Genomic DNA, 24,912 nt, shown 5'->3' on the forward strand with positions numbered 1-24,912 from the left:
CAAACGATTTTTATAGAACAGTCATGTACTTTCATGTGATCTAATATTAGCTGTGCTGTATGTAATTATTTTATGTAGTACTCTGCGTTCTGCTTGCACTCGCATCGATATGTCTAGTAGATATTTGTAGTTCCTAGTAATTTAATAGCTAGTTTGTGCCCTAAAGCATAAAAACATTTCTACCCTATCTAAAGTAACCGTGGGTGGTGTTATCCATATAAAATCTTTGAGTCCTAATGAGCTTTTGTTCTCAAGTTATAACCCAAAAATATATCACCCGGCTGTTCCGTTCCCTGCTGAAGATCCTCACTATGATGTGAAAGGAAAAGAAATTAAAACCTTAGATAAATGTGTTTGATCTGCCACAAAGAAGGAAAATACATCCCCTCTGTATTGTATCTTGTTGGGATTTTTTCACAGACCCATTTTCTCTCATTGCTAAATGTTTAAAGGCTGAAGATGAGCTGCATTTTTGCAAACCCTGTTCTGGAGACAGCTGTGGTCTGCGCTATGCAGGAAGGAGCGGCACACTGGTCCTGCTGCCCTGGGCTGAGGTGGCAGTAGCTGCTAGAGCCTGGACATAATGCTTGAAGCAGCACAGTGTTTGGGGTTCCGAAGGGGTAAAAAGGCAGCAAGTTCCCTTGTCCTTGAAGGACTGTTCTTACCAGACCTCCTACCTTTCTGCCTGGGGAAGAGGAGGCTCTGAGATGCACAGGGAGACACTGGAAAGAGCAGGTCTCCCAGGCTCTCCACTCTGTGGCAAGAAAAGCCCGTCCCTTGCCCGCAGCGAGGCTTTGTTTCACCCTCACAACAATCTTGTTACTGTGAGTAACGGGGAGTACGGCGATGCCAGCATGTTCCCTTTGCCTCTTCCTTAACTTGTCTTTATTCACAGCCATGGAGGCAGGCCAGAGCCAGGCACTCACCAGGAGCCAGGCTCAAGCCTTCCTTGGCGTGCCCACCTCTGCTCTTTAGGAGAGGGTACAGGCTGTACAATACATCATCTGTTATGCAATGATACCCGGCGCATGGTTCCGCTTTGCTTCCCGGCGGCAGGAATATATCACTGCTCCTTCCCTTCCCCTCCCCTCCCATCCCCCAGCCCCATTCATCCCCACCACTCACTGTTTACTAGCGAAGCCCTGCCCGCTCTGTCAGGAGCACCCCAGTTCACAACCAAGCAGCCGCGTGGGTTGTGGTATTTTGGCCAGGGGAGGAGGCATGCCAGGCAGCCAGCTTGTAAGAGGGAATTTTTTGGGGCCCGTTTCAGTTTCAGCCACTGCTCTCCAGTAAATAGTTGCACTCTACCACTTAAACTAGGTTGAAATGTGCCTGGCCCTACTTACTCCCAATCGCATTTGGTTATCTCATATTTTAAATAAAATTAGAAGTGTGAGAAATAACACTGAGAGTTTATTATCCCAAAGGAAATAAAAAGTGGCCAGTCAACTAAATTGCAAAAAAGCCCATGATAAAATTCCTGGATGAACATCTTCTGAAATACCAAAGACATTTGTACACAGTTTTGACCATAGAGGTAACATCCATCTCCAAACACACAAGGGAAAGTGCCTCTGATGGTAAAACCTGGATGCTTTACTAAGAGTGAACAGCCAGCCAAAGATATTCAGCTAGGAAGAAAAGAATTACCTGTTCCATCAATGCAACAGGTAAAAAGTGCCAGCAAATACTGTCTGCTCAGTTCTGAAGAGATTTCTTAGTATCTATGCTTTGAAACAATGAAATCTAGATACAGTGTTAACTGTCACTAGAAAGTAAATTAAGACAGTGGAAATGAATTCTTGCACTCACAGTTAAGAAAGATTCTGGCATTCAGCATTATCAGTAAATCCCAGAAGCAGCAATCAGCAGGTAGTCTGTTCAGTGTAACTAGATAGTGCCATCACATACAAGGATTTAAGAAACGCATTGCCCCAGAGAGATACCAATTACAAGATAATCTACTTCTGTTTTCTGTGATTGTGGGGAAAACTGTAATAAAATCGTAATCCCATCCTTGCCATGCCACACCTTATAGCACCTTTCCTTATTGCTTGAGCCAAACAGAGATATGCGAATTAGGAATTGGTGAGGAAACAACTGGTTTGCAAAATAAACAAAACAAAACAAATAGCACAAATATTTGAATGTGCAAATTCTGGCATTTCACTGTTTTTGTAGCAAAAATCTCCAAGATACTGTATCATAGATAATAGTCAAGTGAGTATCACACTCCTTTGATTAGCTCAAGGAATAAGGTTTAGGATTTTGTGAGTTTAGAGGAATACTGTCTTAAACCATCTCCAGAATCTCAGGTGAAAGCTGTTGACAACCAGAGAAAAAATAACCTCATTCTCCCAGAAAAAGCTATTCTAACCACTGAATCTTACAGCAAAAATTCATCAAAATTGTTCAGATTACAGAAAGAAATTCTCATCTCAACAAAGGGTATCAGATTACAGAAAGAAATTCTCATCTCAACAAAGGGTATTTTTCTATCATTAGAATTGTACAGCCTGTTTTACAAGTGTAAGTATTTCCAGCACAGGCTTTGCTGTGTTTGCAAGAGCACAGAGGCTGCTGAGCTGTTTGAGAAAGTTCTTTGAGGAAACAGTTCAGCTGCAGACATCTGCACCAGCAAGGAGGCTCTACCCTTTCAGCATGTTTAACATGAATCCACAGTATATTGTGAAAAAAAAAAAAAAAAAATAGCACACTGGGATACTCAGGGGCAGCAAAAAGTTGAATATTCATCTCAAAAATAAAAACCAAAATTAAGAACAGAGTGAGAGTGACTACAATACAACTGTGCCTACAGAACCCTCCTCTGAGGGTGCTGGGGAAAAGACCCTGTAGCCCTTCTTTTCAGTATCAGCCACTCAACTCTTTCTGATGAGCTGCCAGATACTTGCCAGGGCCCCTCTCTGCCCCAGGAGCTGTACTTCAAGCATGCCCTCCAACACCCAGGTATGCACACCCAGCTCCATTAACAAGGAGAACCAAATAAATACCTTTCCCTCACCTACTTTTTTCCCCTCTTCCCAGTTCTCTCCCTTCCTATATTTTAGCTGGGGAGTTGAAGAAAGCATAGCAGCTGAGCCACTGACAGCCATACAAGCACAGTCCTATAATGATAAAGGGAGTGAATAAACAAGTTGTATTCATCCTTTTTATCCTGAAACTTCACTGTCTGCTACTCTTGGTCCTCTTTAATTCTTGCTATCTCACTCACCCCCTTTTTTCTCTTGCTGCTTATTTCTCTCTTCCTTTGGCTTTGCAGCTTTAAGTCTTTCATATTTGGGGGAATGCATTCTTTCTTCTTTCCCAAATGCACTCTACTCCTTTCTCAAATCTCTTCCAAACACCCACCTTCTACATATATAAGCCTCATCTCTCCTCATTCATATTACAATGAACTGTTCTGCTTTGTTGTGCCTTGCTCACACTGCATATCTCTATTTTATAGAGCATTTATGCCACCATGCACATAATACATAACTGAGCATTTCAGCATGGAAGCAATTGCCTCTCACACTGAAGTAAATCTGGAATTGACAGTTCTAAAATGCTTATAACTGCAGGACTGTCTTTCATAGACTCACAGATTTTAAGGCCAGATGGGACCATTAGATCATCTAGTCTGAGCTCATCTGAAAACCTGCTCTGGTTCTTCCCTAATAATGGGTGTCCATGCGATGCCATCAGGACCTACCAGCACAGCATCCCAGGATTCGTGTTTCAGTTGTCACTATGCACAGTGCAGCCAGCGTATCAGCTGCATGGAGCATCCTTCCAACTCCAAACCGCCGAGGCACTCGGAGCTGCCACCTTCCTCCGGCAATCCTCCTTGCACAAAGGAAACAGGTAAGCAAGAAGGGAGATAAAAAGGAAATCAGCCTTTTTAGGGGGAAAAAAGCCTCCAAAGCAGTTCTCAGAAAAATCACATACACCATTTTTTGCCATTCCTATTGCAACACAGCTGAAATTTCAAGCATAAAAGCCCAAATCAAAACCATAAACAATTCCTGCACAAATAAGCTAACTGAAACACAACCAAAAAAAAGTGCACATGCAGTATCATCTGTGTTCATACTCCATAATCCTGGCTGATTATTCGTCATATTTTACATTTCCTTAAAATCCACATCCTATTTTTATTTTTCACCTTCTAATATTTACTGGCATTATGTCTTCCCATTATCATATGGCTCTGAAAACTGAAACAATTTATTTACATTAAGTTCTCCAGTTATAATTTAGAAGCTAGCAGATTCTTGCATTTGGATATAAACAGGGCTTTGCCTTCAATAAATCTATGTACCATGCATGTACAAAATTAAACACACTGAAAAAGTCTAAGATAAGTCAAAACCCTGGAATTTACATTGACTTAAAGAAATTAGTAAATTATCAAATTGGCTGCACATAATGGAAATTTACCAGTAATTCATCTATATGTTCCCATAATTTCAATATCTCCCAAGGAGATGTAGCAATTTTCTTGTTTGCTTCCAATCCACATTTTTTTTTTGTGTGTAGGTGTGTTTTAATGCCTTTTCCCCATTTCTGGTGTGTGTATCTGCATGAGAATATGTGCAATTATCATCTTTAAAAGGCTAACTTAAGCATCCAGGTTTTGAAAGGAGTTCTCAAAGGAAAAGCTAATTTTTACTTCATTCCTTGACTATTAACTGCATTGGGAAAGTAGAAGTAGAATCAAATTATTTTTGCCAACTGATTGCTTTCAGAAATTTTTACACTAGCCAATATGCAAATTTCTTAATGAAAACCATCCTGGGAATTTATTAAACTGTTCATACTGAAGAAAATTACTTTCATTTACATTGAAAAGTGAAAGAATCTATCCTGACCTATATATGTGCTTGCCAAGATTCTATCTCCACTATACTTGGGGTCTTTACCATGCTATCACCGTGAAGAAGAGCAATTTCTCCTCTTTGTTTTGTTTTGTTGTTTTTTCTTTTTTAATAAAAAGGCAAATAATAGGCACTGCCAATAGCCATTGTTGACCCAAGTCAAAAGTGTTTGAAATTAATTTATCCGCTTTGGATGGTGTATAAATTTCTCATTACCAGTGTCAGTGATGGACAAGAAACCATTCCAAAAAATGTATTGGGTATCATGCCAAACTCTGTAATCAAGGTCTCTTGCAGAGACTCTGGAGTATACAAAGGGTTTCACACAGTCAGGAGCGTTAGCTATGCATGCTTTCCCGTTGCCCGGGCTCAGCCAAATACTCTGTGAGAACAACACGTATATACACTTTGTTTTATTATGCCTCGCAGATGCTTTTTTTGTTTTATATTTCAAGCTTTGTCAGGTCTAATGTTTGTTCCTTCATCCTTCAGCCCTCTTCCCCCTGCATCCCCCGACCCCCCAAATTTCAGAACAGCTTCCTAGAGAGACCCAGTATCGATTACATAAACTGTCTTTCTTGGAAAGTAAAGGGCGGGGGGGGGGGGGGGTAGGGGGTTGTATTTGGGATTTCTTCTACTTGCAACTGAAAATGGCAGCCATTGAACAGATCTGGTCAATGACAGTAAGAGAATAAGCCGAGCAGAAAGTGGTAATATATTGTGTTACACTTATGCCAACTTGCCAAGTCAAGTTCTTTTTCTCAAGCGCATGTACAGTGTGTTCTTGCTATCCTCAGTTAACTCTGCTTTCTGAATAGAGGAGATGGGAACTGCTCAAAGGCCACAATAGCATGTTCTACTTAAGGTTTCCTCTCCACACTAACCATTGTGGATAGCACTCTTTACAGTCAAGCGCTCTTGAATAAGAAAGCTCTCATTAAGGAGATGAAGCTATGTTTTCTTTACCTTGCAAGAATTCTGTAAAATGAGATTTTCCTCATTACAGGCAAAGTACCTGCTGCTAAAAAGGAGCACAAAGTTGGCTCTATTTCCTTGAATGGATTTGAAGCTGCCTTCAAAACTAGCAGCAAAAGAGCATCAAAATGACAATATTGTAGAAGAAATGCATCGGGAATGAGCGATTAATCTAAGTTTCTATGGGAACATGAAAAATGACATATTGGATCAGATGAGTGGCCTGCTTAGTCCAAGATATTCTGTCAGCTAATATTGTGTACCACGGCAAGCAAAGGCTTAGTGCCCCATAGCAAACAACTATCCCCACAAACCTAGAAAACACAGGTAGGATGGCTTAGCTTAAGAACAAAGATCATTTGATGGTCTGAGGCAGGAGGGCTGAGATGCATTTTGTAGCTAGTGTACACAAAAGAAGATTACAGTCAGCGTTGCTAAAGCAAATACCATTTAATTGTGATTTTCTCCGTCACTCAACCTTGGTAGCACTCCCTGTCTCAAGCTGAGTTTTTCAGGCAGGGGAGCCTGCCAAAGGGTGGGTGGCTTAAATCACATTGCATCCAAATTTTTATAGGGCTTTGGGGTTGAATTTTTGTTCAATAAGGAATATAAAACCCACACACTCTTCAGTGTTGTGCATTAGAACTGTCATGATGAAGCCTGATGTAACAGGTATTACTTTTTTGTTTGTTTTACAAAATACTGCTTAAAAAGAAGATATGTGTAACAAAATTTTGCCACTGCAAAGAAGGACAAGGATGGATCTTTGCTTCAACTAACTATTCAAAGAGAACAGCAATAAATTCTGCCAGTGCAGTGTGTTTACTGCACAGCAGTCTTCAAATCTAATCAAATCTAAAACTAGCAATAAAATACAGGTGACAAAATATTATAGAGTACAGTAAAATATAATAATATGAGGTAGAACAGTAGTAATAACAATGTCCATGGATAAAAGGTGGCTGAGTCATTACCAGCCATTAACATTGTAACTGCATAAGAAAAAAAGACACAATTTGCATGTCTCCCTACCAAATTTTAGTTTTTCCCTTGTGATTCTTCTCCCCAAAGGAGCTCATTCCTAAAAACTACCACTGCAAGAGTCCATTTCCAGGTTTAGTTGTACCAGAAAGTAGGGAAATTATTTGATGCCATTTTAATCTCCAGATTTGAGTGTTTATCCACTGTTTCAAGGCAAATTTCTTTTGCTAGTAAAAATTACAGAAATAAATTTATAATACCTATAAATTTATGACAAAAGTTAAACAGGGAAAATCTCTTCACCTCGAAAAATACAGAATATTTTACCATAAAATATCTGTGGTCAATTCCTACTGCTACATATACCTCTGGCAGTCCTTCTGCTTTTATTCTTTTTCATCTATAGTAGTGAAAAGAAGCTAGAAAATTCTATTAGAAGTTCTTTTAAAAGTCCCACAGATAAAGACATGTAGCACTGATACTGGAAGTTATTTTCAGTAGCAACCTTAACTGCTACAGAGACAATCTTTTAATTCCACCACCATATACCATAAGAACATATTAAACAGCACTAAGCATTAGGAATAACATAGAATAATGATAATGAAGTGGTTGGCACAGTTTGCCCATCCACATTTGCAATTAAATTAACTTTCTAGTTAAGCTAATTGTTTCTGGCATGACAATATGGAGCAGTCAGTTAAGACACAATTTTTTAATCACGCTCTGTTTTCCTGTGTCAAACAAGAAACTGGTAGAATTAAAGGCTGTATTCTGTGCAATGTGGCATTTTGTGTTGGCACAAACACTGCAGTGCTTGCTTTGGTTCTCCCCTGAGTCCAGAAGCTCTGACTACCCTGGTTGAAGCCCCTCTGCTCTCCACCCAGAAACACAGAGAAACAGGATGGTATGAATAGGGTGCCCATGGTAAGGTTCCTTTCTGGCAAGCATGAAAGCTTGAAAGTATTTCATGAAAGCATGAAAGCTGGAGAAGATGGACAAGACATGGGAAGCCAAGAATTTACAACCCAACATTTTCACCTATCAAACTTACACTTTTAGGACTCTGGCTGCTGGCACCTGGTCACAGTCATTTCCATCCTCTACTGCATGCCTGGAGATTGTGTAAAAGCTCAAAACAGCATCCTTGTCTCATCCCACATGCCTGGTCATCCCTGCATTCCCAGACTCCATGCCAATATACTTATCTCACTTTATTGTGATTATTATATCTCAAGCCAATATAACTTGGTGGATCAGCCACTTCTAACCCCAGGGACTCTGAGTCCACAGGGTGAATTTGATCAGATATTAAAACGTAAGTGAATGAGTAGATTGAGTCAGTTAAGTATTATGGTGAGAACATTAAAGCCTGCCTTTAGTCAGTAGTGAACTGGCATCTATGCAAACCTGTAGTGATCACACACCATGCAGCATCTCTGAGCTTTATCACAGAGAGCAAGTCCCAGTCTCCTGTGGTCAGTTACACAATGTTAAAGTGTGTGTTACACAATGCCCAAATCCCATGGGGAAACAACAGCACTGAACTATGCCATGCCTCATGTCTTGTGCAACTTTTTCCATAAGCATACTTGGGAGATTTTAATTTTAATCTCCTTGGGAGATTCAGATTTTAGCAATTTTGCTAGGAGTAAAATATTCACACGTATTTGCTGAGAGTGAATTTGGAGTTTGACTTCAGAGTTGACCTATGACTTTACAACAATGGTCTGATGCAAAGTTTTCAATGTGAACACTTTTTCCAAAACCCTTTTTGTGTAAATTGTTTATCAAATTAAATCAACTTTATTTCTCTTTTCCATACTTATTCAATACCAAATAAAATGAAATAAAGACTCTTGAGCTTTTCTAAAGTAGTGCCTTTTATTAAAAATATCAAAAAACTAAAGATTTATTCACTCCTGAAGTCCACCAAGCATTTTCAGGGAGGAAAAAAAAAAATTTAAATTATTCATTTGATAAATTTAATGTTCTCCAACCAAATTTCACTATCAATCCTTTTGGACACAACTGAAAGGACAACCAGCAGCTAAGAGGCCACTTGAGGAGGTCAGACAAGAATTCACACTAAGCACCATGCAGCTGCCCTCCTCTCTCTCCACTGTCTCTATGTACCTCTGTGGCCTTTATCCAAGGAGCAGTAAGAAAGCATCACAGCAGGATTGACCAAAACTTGCTGAAATCATTGAGTGGAAGAACTGTTTTTCATTTGTACTAAATACAAATAAACATTAAGCTCATTTGCGGAGCAAAATAATCAAAACAATGGGAGAACAACCAAAGCATAAACATATGGGAAGTTTGGAATGAAAATAAGCCCTGGAGTCTAGATGTTTAGGACTTTGGTAGCAGAATGCTTGTTTTGGATGGTTGTGGGAGAATCTCCAATCAAAAGCCAAAAGGAAGCATCAAAAAGAGCCACAAAAGCATCAACAGCATGACTTCAAGATAAACCTTAAGAAAGCTATTGAGGCAAGTGCTGACTGAAGGAGATTGGGAATTTCAAGCAAGGGAATTATCTCTTGTTTGATTCTACCTGCAGAAACAGAAATCAGGACTTTGTAAATAAACAGGATTGCATCAAAGATAAGTGACTCAATCATCAATTGCACTTCTTAACATTCAGACTCTGGGCTTCCTACAACAGGGTTAAAGAGAGAAAACCCCCATGTTCTGGTTTCCAAGAACAAAGCCTGTGAGCTGGTATCTCTCCTGTATCAGGGCAGAACAAAAGGCAGTACACAGTTCAAACATGTAAAGAACTGGAGGAGTTAAAAAAGCACCTGAAAACTTACTGGTAAAGATGAACCCTTTTTAGAAAGCCAATGGCAAAATGCCCAAAGAAACTAAGAGCTGCAGCTGCAACAGTTGTGGTTTGAAATAAGATTGGAAAGGGCTAGAAAAGCTTTGACCAACCTGGAAGTTGCTATCTGATAAACTGCAGAAAGGGCCCAGGGAATTAAAAAGTGTCCCAGAGAATGAAAATGAACCAGTATCAACAACCATGACATGCTGAAAGGAAGGGAAAGGAAAAAAAAAACCTAAAACTTCATTTGAACTAGGTGGGAACAAACCTTTTCCCTGATATACTCAAATATCAGCAAGGACCTCAAGGGCAAATTGGCTACACACCAGTTTGCAGACACTCAGGTAAGAGCCGGAAATAAAGATCAGCAAAAGACAAAAAGATATTGTACTGACTGTACAATTTACAACACATCCTGAACTTTTTTCACAGCTGTGTACCACAAAAGGAAACAGCTGCTGCAAACAGAAGAAGATGCCAGGAATTTGCCAAGATCTCTATAGTGCTGTTTCTCTATCTCAAATTCAGTTCAGCAATTTTAATATGGCTCATACCATCATTATGCTATGTGGAAGGAGTAATGACCAATTTGAGTTAATAAAGCAAAAGAAATTGGCAACAATGGAAAAAATGAAGGAATGCAGATGAGGTCATTATTGATCCTGGAGGAAAAAAATGCCTTTCAAGGAGAATAGTTATAAACACAGGTCTAATGAGAATGGCATGTTCCAAACCAGACCCCCAACACCAAGATGCCGAACAGGCTGGAGAGGAGCATGAAGCTGAACCAAGCCAGGAGTTCAGACACCAGTCACATACCAGTTTGTAGTTTCTGTAGGGAGCTTAACAGTTACTTTTTTTAAAAGAAGAAATAAATACAGAAGGCTATTTAGTGTGTAATAAGTAACTATCTGAAATACACAAGAATCATTGAGTCAGACTTTGGTTGTGACACCAGGAATAAAAGGTAAGAGAATGGGTCATTCAACCTACAGATCTCTTTTTGCAGTGCCCAAGCCCCATCTTTAGGGGCATAAATGCCACTAGGAATTACAGGCAGTGGCCTCTTTCCAGCAAGTGAAAGATGAGGAGTGCTTGAAACTTGCTTTGAGACCCCAGACCCCTGGGGATCTTTAGTTGCTGAAGTTCTCCTGGATCTGAAACAAGAGCAATTCTCTATACATTTACAGAATGCTTCTTACAATAGTCAGAAAGAGATGGGGAAAGACAGACCATGATGGCAAAAAATGGATTTTGTAAATTAATATGAACTATAGGAAGTTTGGGTGTGAACATGTAAACACTCAGAAAATGTATTAACTTTTAATCTGGCATCCTACAAAGCACTCAAAGAGAAGCAAGAAAATGTTTTTGAGACTGTTTTTTTAGAAATTAATGTCGCTCTGACAAACACCTGAGTTGTACCTGACTGCTTCCACACAAGAATTATCCTGGATACCTAAACAGCATCCTTCTTTTAAGCAGGGAAGCAGTAAAGAAGCCTTATAAGCCCATAGAAGAAGCCAAATCTCAGGCTGAGTGAAGTTAAGGCAAAAAGGTGACAGCATCAGATTACAGAAAACAACACAAAGTCATTTAGTGTGTGCTCCTTTATTACTGTAAATAGTACCCTAAATACTGGTGAAAGCTCAGTCTGGTTTACTACCCTGAATCTTAAAAGTAGCAATTGGCAAGTAGAAGTGGATCCAGAGGGACAGGGGAAGAAAAAAACCAACACATTCACAGCAGGACAAGAACTGTGGCAATTTAAAATGATGGGTTTTGGCTAGTGCAATACATCAGCTACATTCAAAAGTCTAACAAAGAGGGTATTACGTGGCATGCCTCTCTCAGCCTGTTTGTTATACCTAGATGATATCCTGGTGCATGGTAAAATGTTGGAACAAGAACTGATACATTAATAAATGGACTGTAATTAGCTTAAAGCTGCTAGTCTTAGACTGTCTAAATAGAAAAGCTAGGAGCTTGTTTCAAAAAGAGGTAATTTACCTTGGGCAAATCAAGCAAGGAAGGGAGCAAGACTTCCCTGGACAATGAGAAGTGGCGCAGATCTTGCAGCTGCCCTCACACAGGGATAGGCACCAGCTCTCAGAGGACTCTGTTTCTTGTTTTCAAGACTATCAGCATATTTTTCAGCATTGCAAAACCACCAAATTGATTAGGGAAACCATCCCAGTAGTAAGTCAGTGTAAAGTTAATGTCTCCAGACTTGAAAAGGGCTTTTGCAATTGCTCCTGTCTTAGCTACCTGCACCCTGAGGCTTCTTCATCCTGTCAACTCATTAGTGCTTGGGGGCAAGTGCAACTGCACACAAAAGTTGAACAGTGGATTACTGAATAAAAGTCCAAATTTTCTGAAGGGATTTATTCCCCCCACAACAAGAAGATGCCCCAACAAAATGGTTTTCCCACACTGGATCTCCAAGGAAGTTCATGGTCAGCATAGAACAAGCTTTTGTAAAAATGGTTCACATTGTGGGAATCCTCAAATGACTGAACCAGCGATGTATATTTGTATAGCCACACTGGTTATGAAACTATGCCTGGTCCAGTAGCTCATTACTGTTAATAATCTCTGGGGAAACACTGTCATTTTCCCATGATTCCCAGAAGCATAAATATTTCTGCTTCATCCAGTGAAAGATTTGTCATCTTCCCAAGAAGAGGATGCCAATACTTATGGCGCAACATATGACATAAAACTAATTTGGTAAGTGTAGCCCTTGGGAGAGAAATCCCTCAAAATACCCCTCTGAGTCAGATGAGCTACAGTGAAGACAAGGGCAAACTAACCAGGAAAAAATGTCCAGGACAAAATCCATGTATCAGAAGTGCTTTTGTCTGCTGTGGTGGCCATAATTAGATGCTGGAGATGAGGAAGGACAGAGCAATCCTAATTCCAACTCATAGCCTCTCAGCTTCCAACTATTTTCAGCTCTGAGACTTCCTGACCCGTGTATAGTTTACATGCCGTTAGTAATTCTCCCTGATTTTGTCTTTCATGAACTTAAACATGTAAACCTGTCACATTCACAATGTCTTTTGGCAGTGAGCTCCACTGTCTACCACCCACTTTGTAAAGCCATTCAATGCTTTGGAACATCCTTGTCTTCCTTTGAAGTTGTTTTCCCTATCCACAAAAGCATGCAAAAATGAAAGGTCCAAAACATGAGTGCATTCAAGGCGAACCTTGATATTCTTTGTGTTGTCTTCAGTGATTTCCCTGGTAACTATTAACTTTTTTCTGGTTTTTTTTAATCATTGTAGAGCACATAAGAATTCACAGAGTTGTCAACATCCCTGGCACCTTGCTCCTTCATCGTAACAGTCAGTGCAGATCCTGGGAATCGGGGTAGTTTGCAAGCCTTCTACATAACCTGCACTGGTGACAAAGGTGATGAATAGTATGCAGATGTATGACAATGTGCTGACAGAGAACACTGATCTCATATCCTTAAGCAAAGATAAAGCTGCTAACAGTATTTGCAGCTGATTATCACTCTGGTTTTTATTTAATCTTTTTTGTTTTCCCTCATCAAATTGATATCAGTGCAACCACTTGTCTCCCAACTGTTTCTTAATTTTGGAGCTCTCCCTATACAAATCACTTCTCATTTGTTGCCTTCTAAGCTACCCAGCTCAATCTCTAGTCCTACTCAATTTCTAGTTTCATTTCTAACACCCTTTCAGACTGATTTTCTCCAAACATCTGCCAGCCAAGCCTCTGCATTGGGTGGGTTCTCCTTCAGCAATACATTGAAAGAAAAGCCAAAACTCCCTATTGGCTTAAGTATTTGGTACCACTGTGCCTCAGACCAGCACTGGGTCAGTGTGGTTTTACTTTTGCAAATTTGGTCTTGGACACCCCATGGTGAGACAGCAGAAGACAACAATTCAAGAACTTACAAAGAAGGGTAGATGTTCAGATGTTCATTGGAACAAAAATTAGGTCTGAAACAGGGGAGCACCTTCCCACTTCTTTCTGGGAAAAAGATAATTACCAGCCCAAACTCAAACCCAATCTCAACACATATTGGTAACACAGACCTATCCAGGGAAAGTAGGTTTTTTTTTTTTTTTTTTGGGGGGGGGGTTGTTGGTTGTGTTTTTTTTTTGTTGTTTTTTTTTCTTTTTTTTTTTTTTCTGTGCAAGAACATATTTATTTTTCTCAAGCTTTATATAATCTCTCTTTCTCTCTTGCTGGGGCATATTGGGCAACTTCAGAGCCCTTCAGGTTGGCTGTTATTTATGAAGGCAAAAATCCCAACAACTGTTTATTATAGATGGCAAAACTGAGCCAAAGCTTGGGAGAGAGGCATGACCAGTGCCACAGTGAAACTTGTCAACAGCAATGAGAACAGAATATGTGTTTTCCAAGTTTCAACCAAAAGGCACAGTTCAGCCCAGAACAGTGGCATTGCCTATACACATGCAACACTGAACAATGAGTAATGCTCAATACTCAGTGCACCTGCCAGTGTGTGCAAGTCTTGAAACACAAAATGAGTGAATTGATACAATGAGAGCTTCAAATATAACAAGAGAGTAGTACAAATCAAGGGAAGTGAATTCTAGTTAACCCAGCTGATAAACTGGAACACAGTAGCAGGGTATACATATGAGAACTCCTTTCACAAGAAAAGAGAATATAGAGCATAAAATTAATGCTCAGCTTTCTCCCAACAGGAAAAAAAAACCCAAAAAACGTCCTCCTGAAATCCAGCTCCTTGAGTTTTCTCTCTCAAGTGTGATCATGCTTCTTTTGATAAACTCTGACCATAAGTAGCACGGCATGCAGCAAACAAGAAAGCTTTTCAAAATCCAGACCGTGCCTGAAAGTTGTGCTTCAGTCAGAGGTATAAAAACACCCAAGGACATAATTTAACTAATGTAAGCACTTCAGGAGTCCTAGTGAAACTGCTTGGAGTGGTGTATTCAGTTGTTTAAAGCTTTTTTTTTTTTTTTTTTTTTTGTCACAGGCAAGATATATGTTTACATGGCAGACTTAATTGCTGTTTTCAGAGGACTAATGCTGTGTAAAATCATAGTCATCAATACAGCCATTTATTTTGACTATAATTAACAAATCAAGTCACAGCACGTTTTACTTATTTGCCAATCTGTTGAATATTCACACTGGCCCCAAGTCGCCTATTCATTTAGCAGTAAACATGTAGCCTAGCAACTGACTGTCAATATCAACAGTGGCTGATGAAGTTGTTAATCTCTGGAAGACTGACAGGTTAAGCCAAATTCTCCTATGCAAAACTCTCATTGTCCAAGCCTTACATTAGCCCACAAGGATATTTATGTTCAAAAGATACCACATCTCCTTTTACTATTAAAATTAAATGAAGTGTGTTAGAGGCAGGAAAAGGCTATGTGCTCTGCCTGCCATGCATGTTTTGCATGCACCACGGCATCCAGCATTGTGTTTGCAGGATGTATTGACCATTGCTAATTTCCAAAGACAATTGAAGACACTTTTGCATCTGTTCATCATCCCGGAATAAACTATCATATAAGTGCACGCTGTGCACCAGAATATAGATGAGGTCAGGAGAAACACAAATATCTCCTTTGCTATGCAAATCTGCATTGGAAGTGCAAAAGAGAAAGCATGAAGGTATGGATAAAGAGCTTTAATCTGGGGTATTGAGAATCAAAATCAGAGTGAAGGAATTTAAAAGGAGTATGAGCAGTTTGATTGGGATAACAAAAAAAATATTATTTAGTCTGATTTAAAATTCAATACACCAGCACTGAACTAAACAATTTTCTAATCACTTGTACTGCTCAGAAGTTCCATCAGTACATGAAAAAAGAGACAGACAGATTCATTATCTGCAAATATACAGCAAGGAATTTCATAACAGCAGGAAAAATCTATTGCTTAGTGCTGTCTGTTACAGGCCCAAGCTGGATCTAACTGCCTGCCCAAAGTACTATCTCACTTTGATATTGACAGCCATGCATGTTGTAGCAGACATTGTCAAGGGTATAGTCCTAGAACAATAGCAATTCCACAATTATTTAATCCCTTCCAAGTACTTACAGAAGATGGATGCTTATCATTAGCAGGGAAACTGTGGAATCAAGGAAAATGGGATTGGGGACACTGTCTGCAGGACTTCTTGCTTCAAGACAGAATCAGCCCTACATTTTGTCATTCCTGTTCTTAACAGCCTCCAGCCACAAAGGGAACAATGTGTTCCAGAACTGCCCTGCACGAATGATCAGAAAACTGGGTGTATTTTATTTCTCCTAATATCCAGTTCTTCCTAACAATGATTTCATCCCATTTCCTCTTATGCAAAATGCAACCTATTTCTTCCTCTCTGCACCATACTTTTGCATGTTTGAAGACTATTGGTAGGACCCACAAGAGTTTTCTCTGACCTAGAGTAAACAGCATCCATAACCACACGTCTCTGTAACAGCCATAACATCTTGACAGAACATGGTGACCATGCCCATCACTCTTGTCTGGGTTGTCTCCAAGTGGTCAACATCTTTCTAGAAGGACAAAGGTATTCCCAAAGTGGTCAGCATCTTTTGGGAAGACATTGCCTGTGCTAAGCATGGCAGAGGAGTTACTTAACACACCTTTCAGATTATATTGTCATTTATGACTTCCTAGATGATGTTTGCCATTTTCGCAACAGCGTGACATTACTCAGTTTGTAATTTTTCCAAAGAACTGCTGTCAAAACAGGTGTTCTCCTTCTGGTATTCCTGCAGTTTATTGTTTCTGCTGAACTACCATTCTTCTGCACTCAGTTTACAAAGTTTCAACCTCTTCTTATAGACCCTTTTCCCCATTCTCAAGGCCATTTTCTATTCATAAAGCTTCCCACTTTCAGTTTTCTGTATTGCATCACTTAGGTCATGGTCTGCAAGCTGGGCACAGCTCTGCAGAGCACTCTTCAATACATACTTCTGCTTTGATACTACTTCATCCTCCTAAAATTCATTCTCCAAGGCAGTTTTTCTAGCTAGTTTTGTTTTTACCTAACTGCATTTTCATCCAGCCCAGGTTTCCCTTGCTTCAGAGAATGTCATGCAAGCCAACTTTAAAGATCTCACAATACTCAAGAGACTATGTCAATTGTTTCTTCTCTTTCCATGAAGTCTGTTACCCTGCTGCACAAGGAAATTCAAGCGGTTTGACAATTCATTCTTGACAAATCTGTGCTGGCAGCTTTCTACTTTCTTGTTATCCTTCAGCTGCTTTCAAGTGTTTGATTTTTAGTTTTGACTTTTTTTCCCCTCCCCAGAATTCTTCTATGGACTGGAGCTGTAGTTAGCAGTGCTTGGTCTGAAATCCTCTGCCTCCTCTTTTTCCCACCTTTTTCAAAATGAAAGACATTACATTTTCTCTTTTCCCAGCCAATGGTACATCATCAATCTCATATGTACTCTCAAAGAAAACACTAACTGCTCTGAGATACCTTTAGACAAATCCTGGGACAAAGTCCATCACAACCAGTCTGTTTGAAAACATCTGAATTATCTGTAATCTCTAACTTAGTATTTTCTATTTTTATCTAGGAATGTATCCTTTTTCTATTGATTTTAATAGTATCAATAACATGAAATCAAAAAACTTTCTTAATGAGGTCTCAATTAAAAAGAAAAAAAGGAAAGTATTAAAAGAAGACTCTTCAGTGTTCCATTAGCAGGTTGCTTTCTTCTGTAAGCAAAGCAGCAATCCTTGACTAGATTACCTTACTATTAATGTATGTTAAGGATGATTCCTCCTCATTTCAACATCTCTAAGTAGCTAGATAGCATTGCAACCTAGTGCCTGCACCTTCCTTTCATCCCTTCATATTTGTGCCATTTTGAGTGCTCTTTCTTCCTCTTTGATCTATTTCCTTCTTGCTCCCTGTGCAGGACACATCTCTTTAGCCAAGTTAATCTCTATATTGGGTTTTTCTGTGCTTGTACCATAATGTCACCTCTTTGAGGATCTGGCAGCTAATTCACCTTTGCTTTCAACTATTAAATTTGTCTCTGGAGATATCTTAGCTATCATTCTCTCAAGTCCATTTTTGTTACATTGTTGTTCCTCGTCATCACAAAGATTGTGAAATCTCATTTCATGCTCAATTTCACCCAACTTGGCTATTGCCTTTGTACTCTCAGCTACTTCACCTTCATTGTCTAAAATATAAAAAAACCTTTGCTCTCCACACATTTCTCCATTCTGCAAAACAAAAAACAAAACAAAACAAAAAAAAAAAAAAAAAAGGAAAAAAAAATCAAGAATAAGCCCACTGCTTTAAAACTTGTTGAATCATCCATTTTCCACTATGGTTTTTCCCTCAGGAGATGTCTGCAAGCATTTAAAATTCCAGATGAATGTAAAATTATCATTAATTTCACAAAAATTCTTATCCATCTGACCTTCCTGGTTTGGTGTTTTGCAATAGATCATAGCCCCTTTTATCTCTATACATAATTTTCATGAGATCTTCTCATTCCCACAGTCTGGGTCTCAGGATATTTCCTCACCTTTCTGCTATCTATTTAACACTCTTCATCAATCCCCCTTCTCCTTCCTATCCCCCTGTTAGGCTACAGTATCAAATTCAAGACACTTGGTCAAAAATCCGTAAGCTTTAAATTTTCATTCCTTGCATAGAAGTTGCTTTCCCACTGACCTTCCCCACCAACTACAAAAGGGACAAAGCAGGCTCCCAGGCAGGAGCTCAGCAAGTCTCCAGCCTGCACACGGGGAACACAATGCAATCCTGGTCAGGCCAGGCTCAAGCATCCCTTGTCCCTTTGGCCTGAGCCTAAGGTTCAATTCATTTTGTTGTGTCAAGTTCCTGCCAGCACTTCCAGTTTTATGCTCCAAACATCCCCCAAGACATAACTGGAGCATCTGAGCTAGGTGGTGGAGGAAATATAAAGGCTGGTGTAATTTTTGCACCTAGCTCATCCCACACTGTGTTCCTCAGTAGTCCCGTGCCAGCATTATGTGTGTCAGTGGAGCAGCCTGAAACCTTGCAGAACCCCAGGCAAGTGAACCTCTGGGAAGGCAAGCTGGTTGCCTAATATGACCCTGGATATTTCCTCAAAGAGATTTAGACCAAAACCACCAAAGAACATTCCATTCCCCCTGCTAGAGGAGGCAGCTCACTCCGTGACTCCTCCCTGGCATTGCCTGATCCATCCTGGGCTCTGTACACAACAGGGCAGTGTTTACATCTGCCTTCTATTGCATCCCATCACAGGTGAACCAGTCAGCTGCAATAAAAAGTCTAAGCTAGAGAAACATGCACTTTTCTTTCTATTTCAACTGAAGTTTATTTCTATTTTCCCTGTTTTAAAAGTTTTCTATTGAATAGCCAACAAAACACAGGTCCATCAGACTTTCATTCATACAAGAATTTAGTGCTTTTCTTAGATATTAATTTAAAACCTGTTCCATCTAAAAACAATATCCTACCAATATCATTACTGCCTGTGTTTATTCCTTTTTTACAGGTTATTCTTGTATTCATTCAAGTAGGCGCTGCTATATTTAGAATGCAAAGAAGTGTTTTTTGCACGTAGTTGCTTTTGTATTTTTGCTATGCAGGCAATATTAAAAGAAATACCAAACTGTACTCCCATTTGTACTTCAATTTTATGTCACTTATTTTGTAAGGTTCAGGCAAGATTAGACTTTTTGCTTCAGGCTAAATGGCTTCTACAGAAGTAACTGTTAAAGTTTAGATGGCAAGCTATTGTTAACTTCTGGACTGCATGGATATGTGTTTTTCAATTTCTTTTCTCATTTTAAACTTGGTGTTTAAATTATTTAACCACTTAACTGGGGAAAAAAAAAAAAAGGCCTACAGTTTCTTCTGTATAAATCTCACCCTCACCCTCTTCAGTTGAATCCTTGGTAACCTTACACAATATCACTCTTCCTGTAGTTCTTATGGTACACAAATCATATCAGCTTCAAGTACATGTTATCTTTCTAACAGAATCACTTTAAGCTGCTAATAAATTCTTAACATAGCTTTTTAGCCATGTGAAGCTCTAACAGCTTGACTCACATAGTAGATGATTAAAAAAACTTCATGAGAGAAGTACGGACAGTAAAAAGTTTAAGTAAATATGAGATCAATGTTCTATTTAATGAACAAATGATTTGAGGATGACTGATTGTCTTGAGGTGGTAAAGTTTTGTTCTATTTGTGTCTGCTTCAAAGAATAGCAAGTATAAACTTTCTGAAGCCTTTTGTTACTTCCAACTGTGTTACCCTTTTAAATAATATCTAAGAAATAATTACAAAAAAAAGGGAAAAAAAAAGGAAAAAAACCCAAAAAGTAGCAGCATTCCACATTCACATACAAGCAGCTGGAGAAATAAAATTTTGGAGCAACTGTCATTTCCATGAAATGGTAACTTCCCCCCACTCCCCAAACTATCAAGTCCCCTCCAAGGCCAGGAAACTAAATATGGCAATAAAGATGCAGCACCTGAGAAGTGGAAACCATAAGAGCTACATGAAAGACACCTTGTTCACCACTTCCTCCTCACCTAAGGAATTATCTTCTGAACTCTTATTCTGCATTCTTACCAACCAGCTCAGTGCATTGGAACAGCCCTCCGAGTTTTCTGTTTCCAAAAGATGCACCTATATGAAAAATAGTGTAATTGCTTTTGACTTTAGTATTATGATAAGGAAATCCACTTAAAGTACAAATTCATGTCAGCACAAAGCCTATAATAGCCTGATTTTTATCCTCAAATTTCAAAAATTCAAGTTAAACTGGTGAGGCAGAAGTAAAGGCAGAAGAGCATTAATGGCATGACAGAAGAAATCATTAATAGGTGCTACAAGGTCTACCACCTCTGGAAAATGACTACATTTAAATGGTCAGAAAGAAAAACAGTAAAAAAACCTTTTATTTACTGTTTTCAAAAATTAAGTTTACTAGCCCAGAAAGAAAAGGAAGAAATAAAACATTTATGAGCTACTATACTCATGCCTTTCCTTCCAGAGCTCAGAAAATGAAGTTGCCAAGCTCAAAACAGTGAAAGGTCCTTTGCATTCTGGGTGTGCTTTCCTTCTAGAGTTGATTCTACACACATGCACACTAAAAATCTATCAGAAGCTGAAAATAAGAGGGCCATTTGACTCAGCCAATGCAGTCCCCTAATTTATTGAGGCAGACCCAAGATGGCCCAGCACAGAGCACTTTAAAGATGCTGAATTTTGTGCTAGCTATCTAAAAACTGATATTCATAAAGTCACGCATCTTGAAACTGAGAATGAAACTGATGTGGTGTTACCAGGGCTTTTCCTTTGACTTACAAAAACAAACACTAGTTTTACATGGAAAGTTGATTTTAAAAGGAGAAAATTGATCATATGGTATGAAACGTAAGCCCACATATGGATGTGTCTGTAATATCTGCTCTTCAGAACTCGCAGGTTAAGAGCCCAAGGCCAGTTTATGAAAGTCAATACCTGCTCTCCAAGTTTCCCTCCATGTGTCTTCAGGAGAATCATTCAAAGTTTTTAGCCCCTCACTCCTCCACCACTACGGCACCGTCATTTTCACTTAACAACTTCCCAGTTCATGTGGGGATTGACTTGATAATCCCCAGACTTTGAAAAAGCATCTGCATTGGATTAGAAAACCTGATATGGAGTCCAATGAAGTCAGCTGAGTCTTCCTGCAGATGATGAGAAATCATAGTTATTGTAAACAACAGTAACCTCACAATGTACATGGTAGCCTGTAATGTAAAAGTGCATATGAGTATCGCAGATTATCTAGGGTGTTTTTTTCAATACATAGACATATATAATAAGCATTTGGCTAATGCTATTCATAACTGCTGAAAATCAGTGCCAGATATTGTGTCACCTCTACAGTTTCGTACATAGTGATAATAGCAAGTTTACAAGGGATCTTGAAAGATGCTAATAAAAAGTCAGCTTGAAACGGAATCATGTCTCATTCAGCAAAACCAAAGCAATTCAAGAGTAATTGTATTAGAACACAAACTCAGACAAAGCTTCCCAAGGAGATTAAACCATACCAACCAATGCAACAGGACTTAACAAACAGGCAAAGAGCATCAAAGACCTTGGAGAGAAGAAATCTCCAGAGCTGGAAAGGAAATTAAATACTTCTAGTACATTTTCAAGTGTATATCCCATCTGTTTTAGCATTCGAAGTGACAAGAATCTACAACATCTGTTAGAAGACAAATTGCAGCCTAATGGCCTTGCTGCCATAACGGTTTGGTCTTTTGGAATTGATACTCGAGTTCACCTTTTTTTAAAGGAAAAGCCATTATATATCATTAAGATCATCTCTTTCCAAATGCAGGAGAACCTCTGTTGGTTTAAAAATTTTGAACAATGAATAAATGCTGAGCCAAGACAATCTTGTGCATTTGTTTAATGGGCTGTCTCTCCTTGCAAACTATTGAATCAGACTGTGAACATGTGAGATTTTTTGCTGAAGTTAGTCTTTGGATATAAGCCCTCTAGGGGAAAAAAAAATATAAAGGCATCAGATTGTTGTAGAGGTAATTTGTTCAGAATGAATTTTTCTTCCTGAGTGAACATTGAGCCATTACCCAGGAAGGTGTCAGGATGAACATTCTCTCATTATGTGCTGTCTTTCAGGCAATGGTCATTTAAGGAGGCAATGGTCATTTAAGGTAAGTGATATCACAAGAAAAATCTATAACCGTAATATAAACTGCATAAGGTGCTCCCAGCATGAACCACGAGGCTTGGCCAAATTCCGCTTCCGGCAATTACTCTGTGTCAGTCTAATAACTCTTCTGCTCCTCCTGCCCAGCCCCCGCAGCTTCAAAGAAACACAGTTTTCCTCTTTGTGTCAGCTGGCATCACACGGATCCTTACTACAGGTTTGCTACCTGAAACTGCAAAGGGCACCCGTGGAGCTGTGGCCCCTCCAGGTGACATGCAGACCTCGCTCACCACACAGGCAGCCTTACCAGGGAGGAAACGCAACCCTCGAGCACCCACGTGAACTCATGCCTGGATACCGAGTGAAAAGGGAGTTGCAACATAAATGAGAATATCCCATAGTTGCTGTTCTGCAATACTTTCCAAGAAATAATTTGCATTATCTGCTTGCACAAATGATTTTTTTTTTCCTTTAAAGGGCGTAAAGACGGCTGTACTCACCAGACAAGGTAACGCACATGCTTCGTGTCTAAAGTGCAAAAGAGGTCAAAGCATTGCTCACCACCCCATGAATAAGAACACAAAAGGGCATTGTAAATTCCAAGGCAGAGAACAAAAAAGGAAGGGAGGCAGGTGAAACCGTAGAAATATTACACGTATTAAGTTTAATACCCAGATGAGAATTAAGTTACTACAGTGCCTTTCACAAACTGCTACTTTTTATGTTGCAAATAACTTCTCCATGATAGATGCAAATAAATTAATGCTGTCATTAATCTTTCCATTTATATCTTTCTCACTCCTTATGTCTACTTTCATCGTTGCACTTACCATACTTAAGTATATGTTAAAGAGACTGTCATTTTCCCTTCTGTAACTACTATTTCTTCAAACAAGCACTACTGGATTCTAAAGCAGAAAATGTTGATTTCTATAGACCATCTTTTGTTCCTCATCGAATTTGAAGAATATTCTGGGTGAAGACATCCCACTGAAATTCTTATCTAAGTTAAAAACCTTGAATAAATATGTAATTAGGCCCTTCTTAAATATGCTTTCATTTTAGATTATTAAGCAAAAAGGTATGAGCAGTGTATGTAAAATACATCTCAATAGATTTTTTTTTTCATTAAAGTGTCTCTAATGAAATTTTAGAACTCCAATTAGTTACACTGACAAATTTTAGAGTATGTCTGAGACTAAGGACAACTCAGATGTTGCCTGCAAATGTTACAGGTCTGAGACATTTTCCTATTGAGAAAGGCTGTACTGAAGAAATAAGTGGTATCATTTCAAGGAATAATTCATTCATCCAAACTTGTGAAAGCACAAAAGCACAAGGTAGGGGATATTCCAGGCACTCTGTGGTCCTCAGCATAGTGGAAATTGTGATGAAAAGGAACTCTCACTTCAGTCTTCATGCTTTCCTGCATACAATGACACTGGACACCACAGCTCTGTACTACTGACAAGTCAGTAGTGCACAAACAGGCTACAGCTCAGCATGCCACAAATAAAAACCACACCAAAATCACTAAGAAAAGAGAATTAAAAAAAAAAATTAAAAGGCAGGGTTGCATCTCAAATGCAGAGTAATTGTTCAAGTGTGGAATTGCCCAGCTTTATATACCACATTTCTGATATGATTACTTATCTTGCACAATCTAAGCAGTACAAGAAGTGGAATTGGGATTGTTTCCAGAATTATCATTTAATCAATGTTCAACCCAATTTTAACCTCTTTGGCTAAAGTGTCCCAAAAACTACTGGAGAGGAAGAGTGCTTCCAACATATGCCTGTGACATTACTGGTCGTCATCATCCAAAACTCCCGCAGTCTTGTCAGATGCCAAAGGAAGTTAAATATCCTCAAACTCTCACAAGATCAGCAAGTACCTCCTTCATCTCCTTCCAAAGTCCCCAGTTTCTAGAAAAATGATGAGTCCCCAACATTTCCTGTCGGAAGAGAGAATTATAATGACAACAAAAGATGATGCTGGGGTCTTCAGCTCTTTGTGCCTTTCACACCAGTGCCTACAGCTCCCATGCCGCACTTGAGCACTGAAGATGCATAAACATCTTCACTTACCTAGAACAACTTGTGACTTATATCTGCATTTCCCAGGGTAAAACCTACACTGTTACTTAAACCCCAATCCCAAAGAAATAGCCTATGCCACATGGAAGGGTAGAAAAGCAATTTATGTAAAACAATGTATCTCAGAAGAGCCCCTACATGCAAAGTGCTTGGGATCCCCTTGACTCCATGCTCTACTCAGGATTATCCTGCCTTTCAGTTTACTCATTTCAGAAGCACTGGAGTGAGTTTTAGTACCTTCTAATTGATTTACAATATTTTTGTACCCAGCAGATTGCAAAGGTTCTTGATTTTTAACAAATTTGTAACTACTTAAAGTTTAGCAATTACTGCAAGTTTATTTAACAAACTTTTCACCAGAGCCAAATTTAACAGGGTTGCCACTCTTGGACAATAAGGGAAGAGCATTATACTGAATGGAGCACGCAGAAGGCAAATGCTCATCACAATCTTCT

At 39.2% G+C, this 24,912-nt stretch overlaps 1 protein-coding gene across 3 annotated transcripts in view; it reads right to left on the reverse strand.

Annotated features, from left to right (window-relative positions):
- GLI2 (GLI family zinc finger 2) overlaps positions 1–24,912 on the reverse strand; it is a 381,010-nt gene that overhangs the window by 300,273 nt on the left and 55,825 nt on the right. Inside the window, exon 1 of one of the 3 annotated variants that reach the window (XM_085584945.1) lies at positions 3,713–4,259. The exons of the other annotated variants lie outside the window; for them this stretch is intronic. The gene's annotated coding sequence lies outside the window, so the exon portion shown is untranslated. Of the gene's footprint in view, positions 1–3,712; positions 4,260–24,912 lie in introns of those variants that run through there. 3 annotated transcript variants of the gene reach the window in all.

The sequence above is a fragment of the Lonchura striata genome, chromosome 7, assembly GCF_050655825.1.
Source record: "Lonchura striata isolate lonStrDom1 chromosome 7, ASM5065582v1, whole genome shotgun sequence".
Taxonomy (NCBI): Eukaryota; Metazoa; Chordata; class Aves; order Passeriformes; family Estrildidae; genus Lonchura; species Lonchura striata.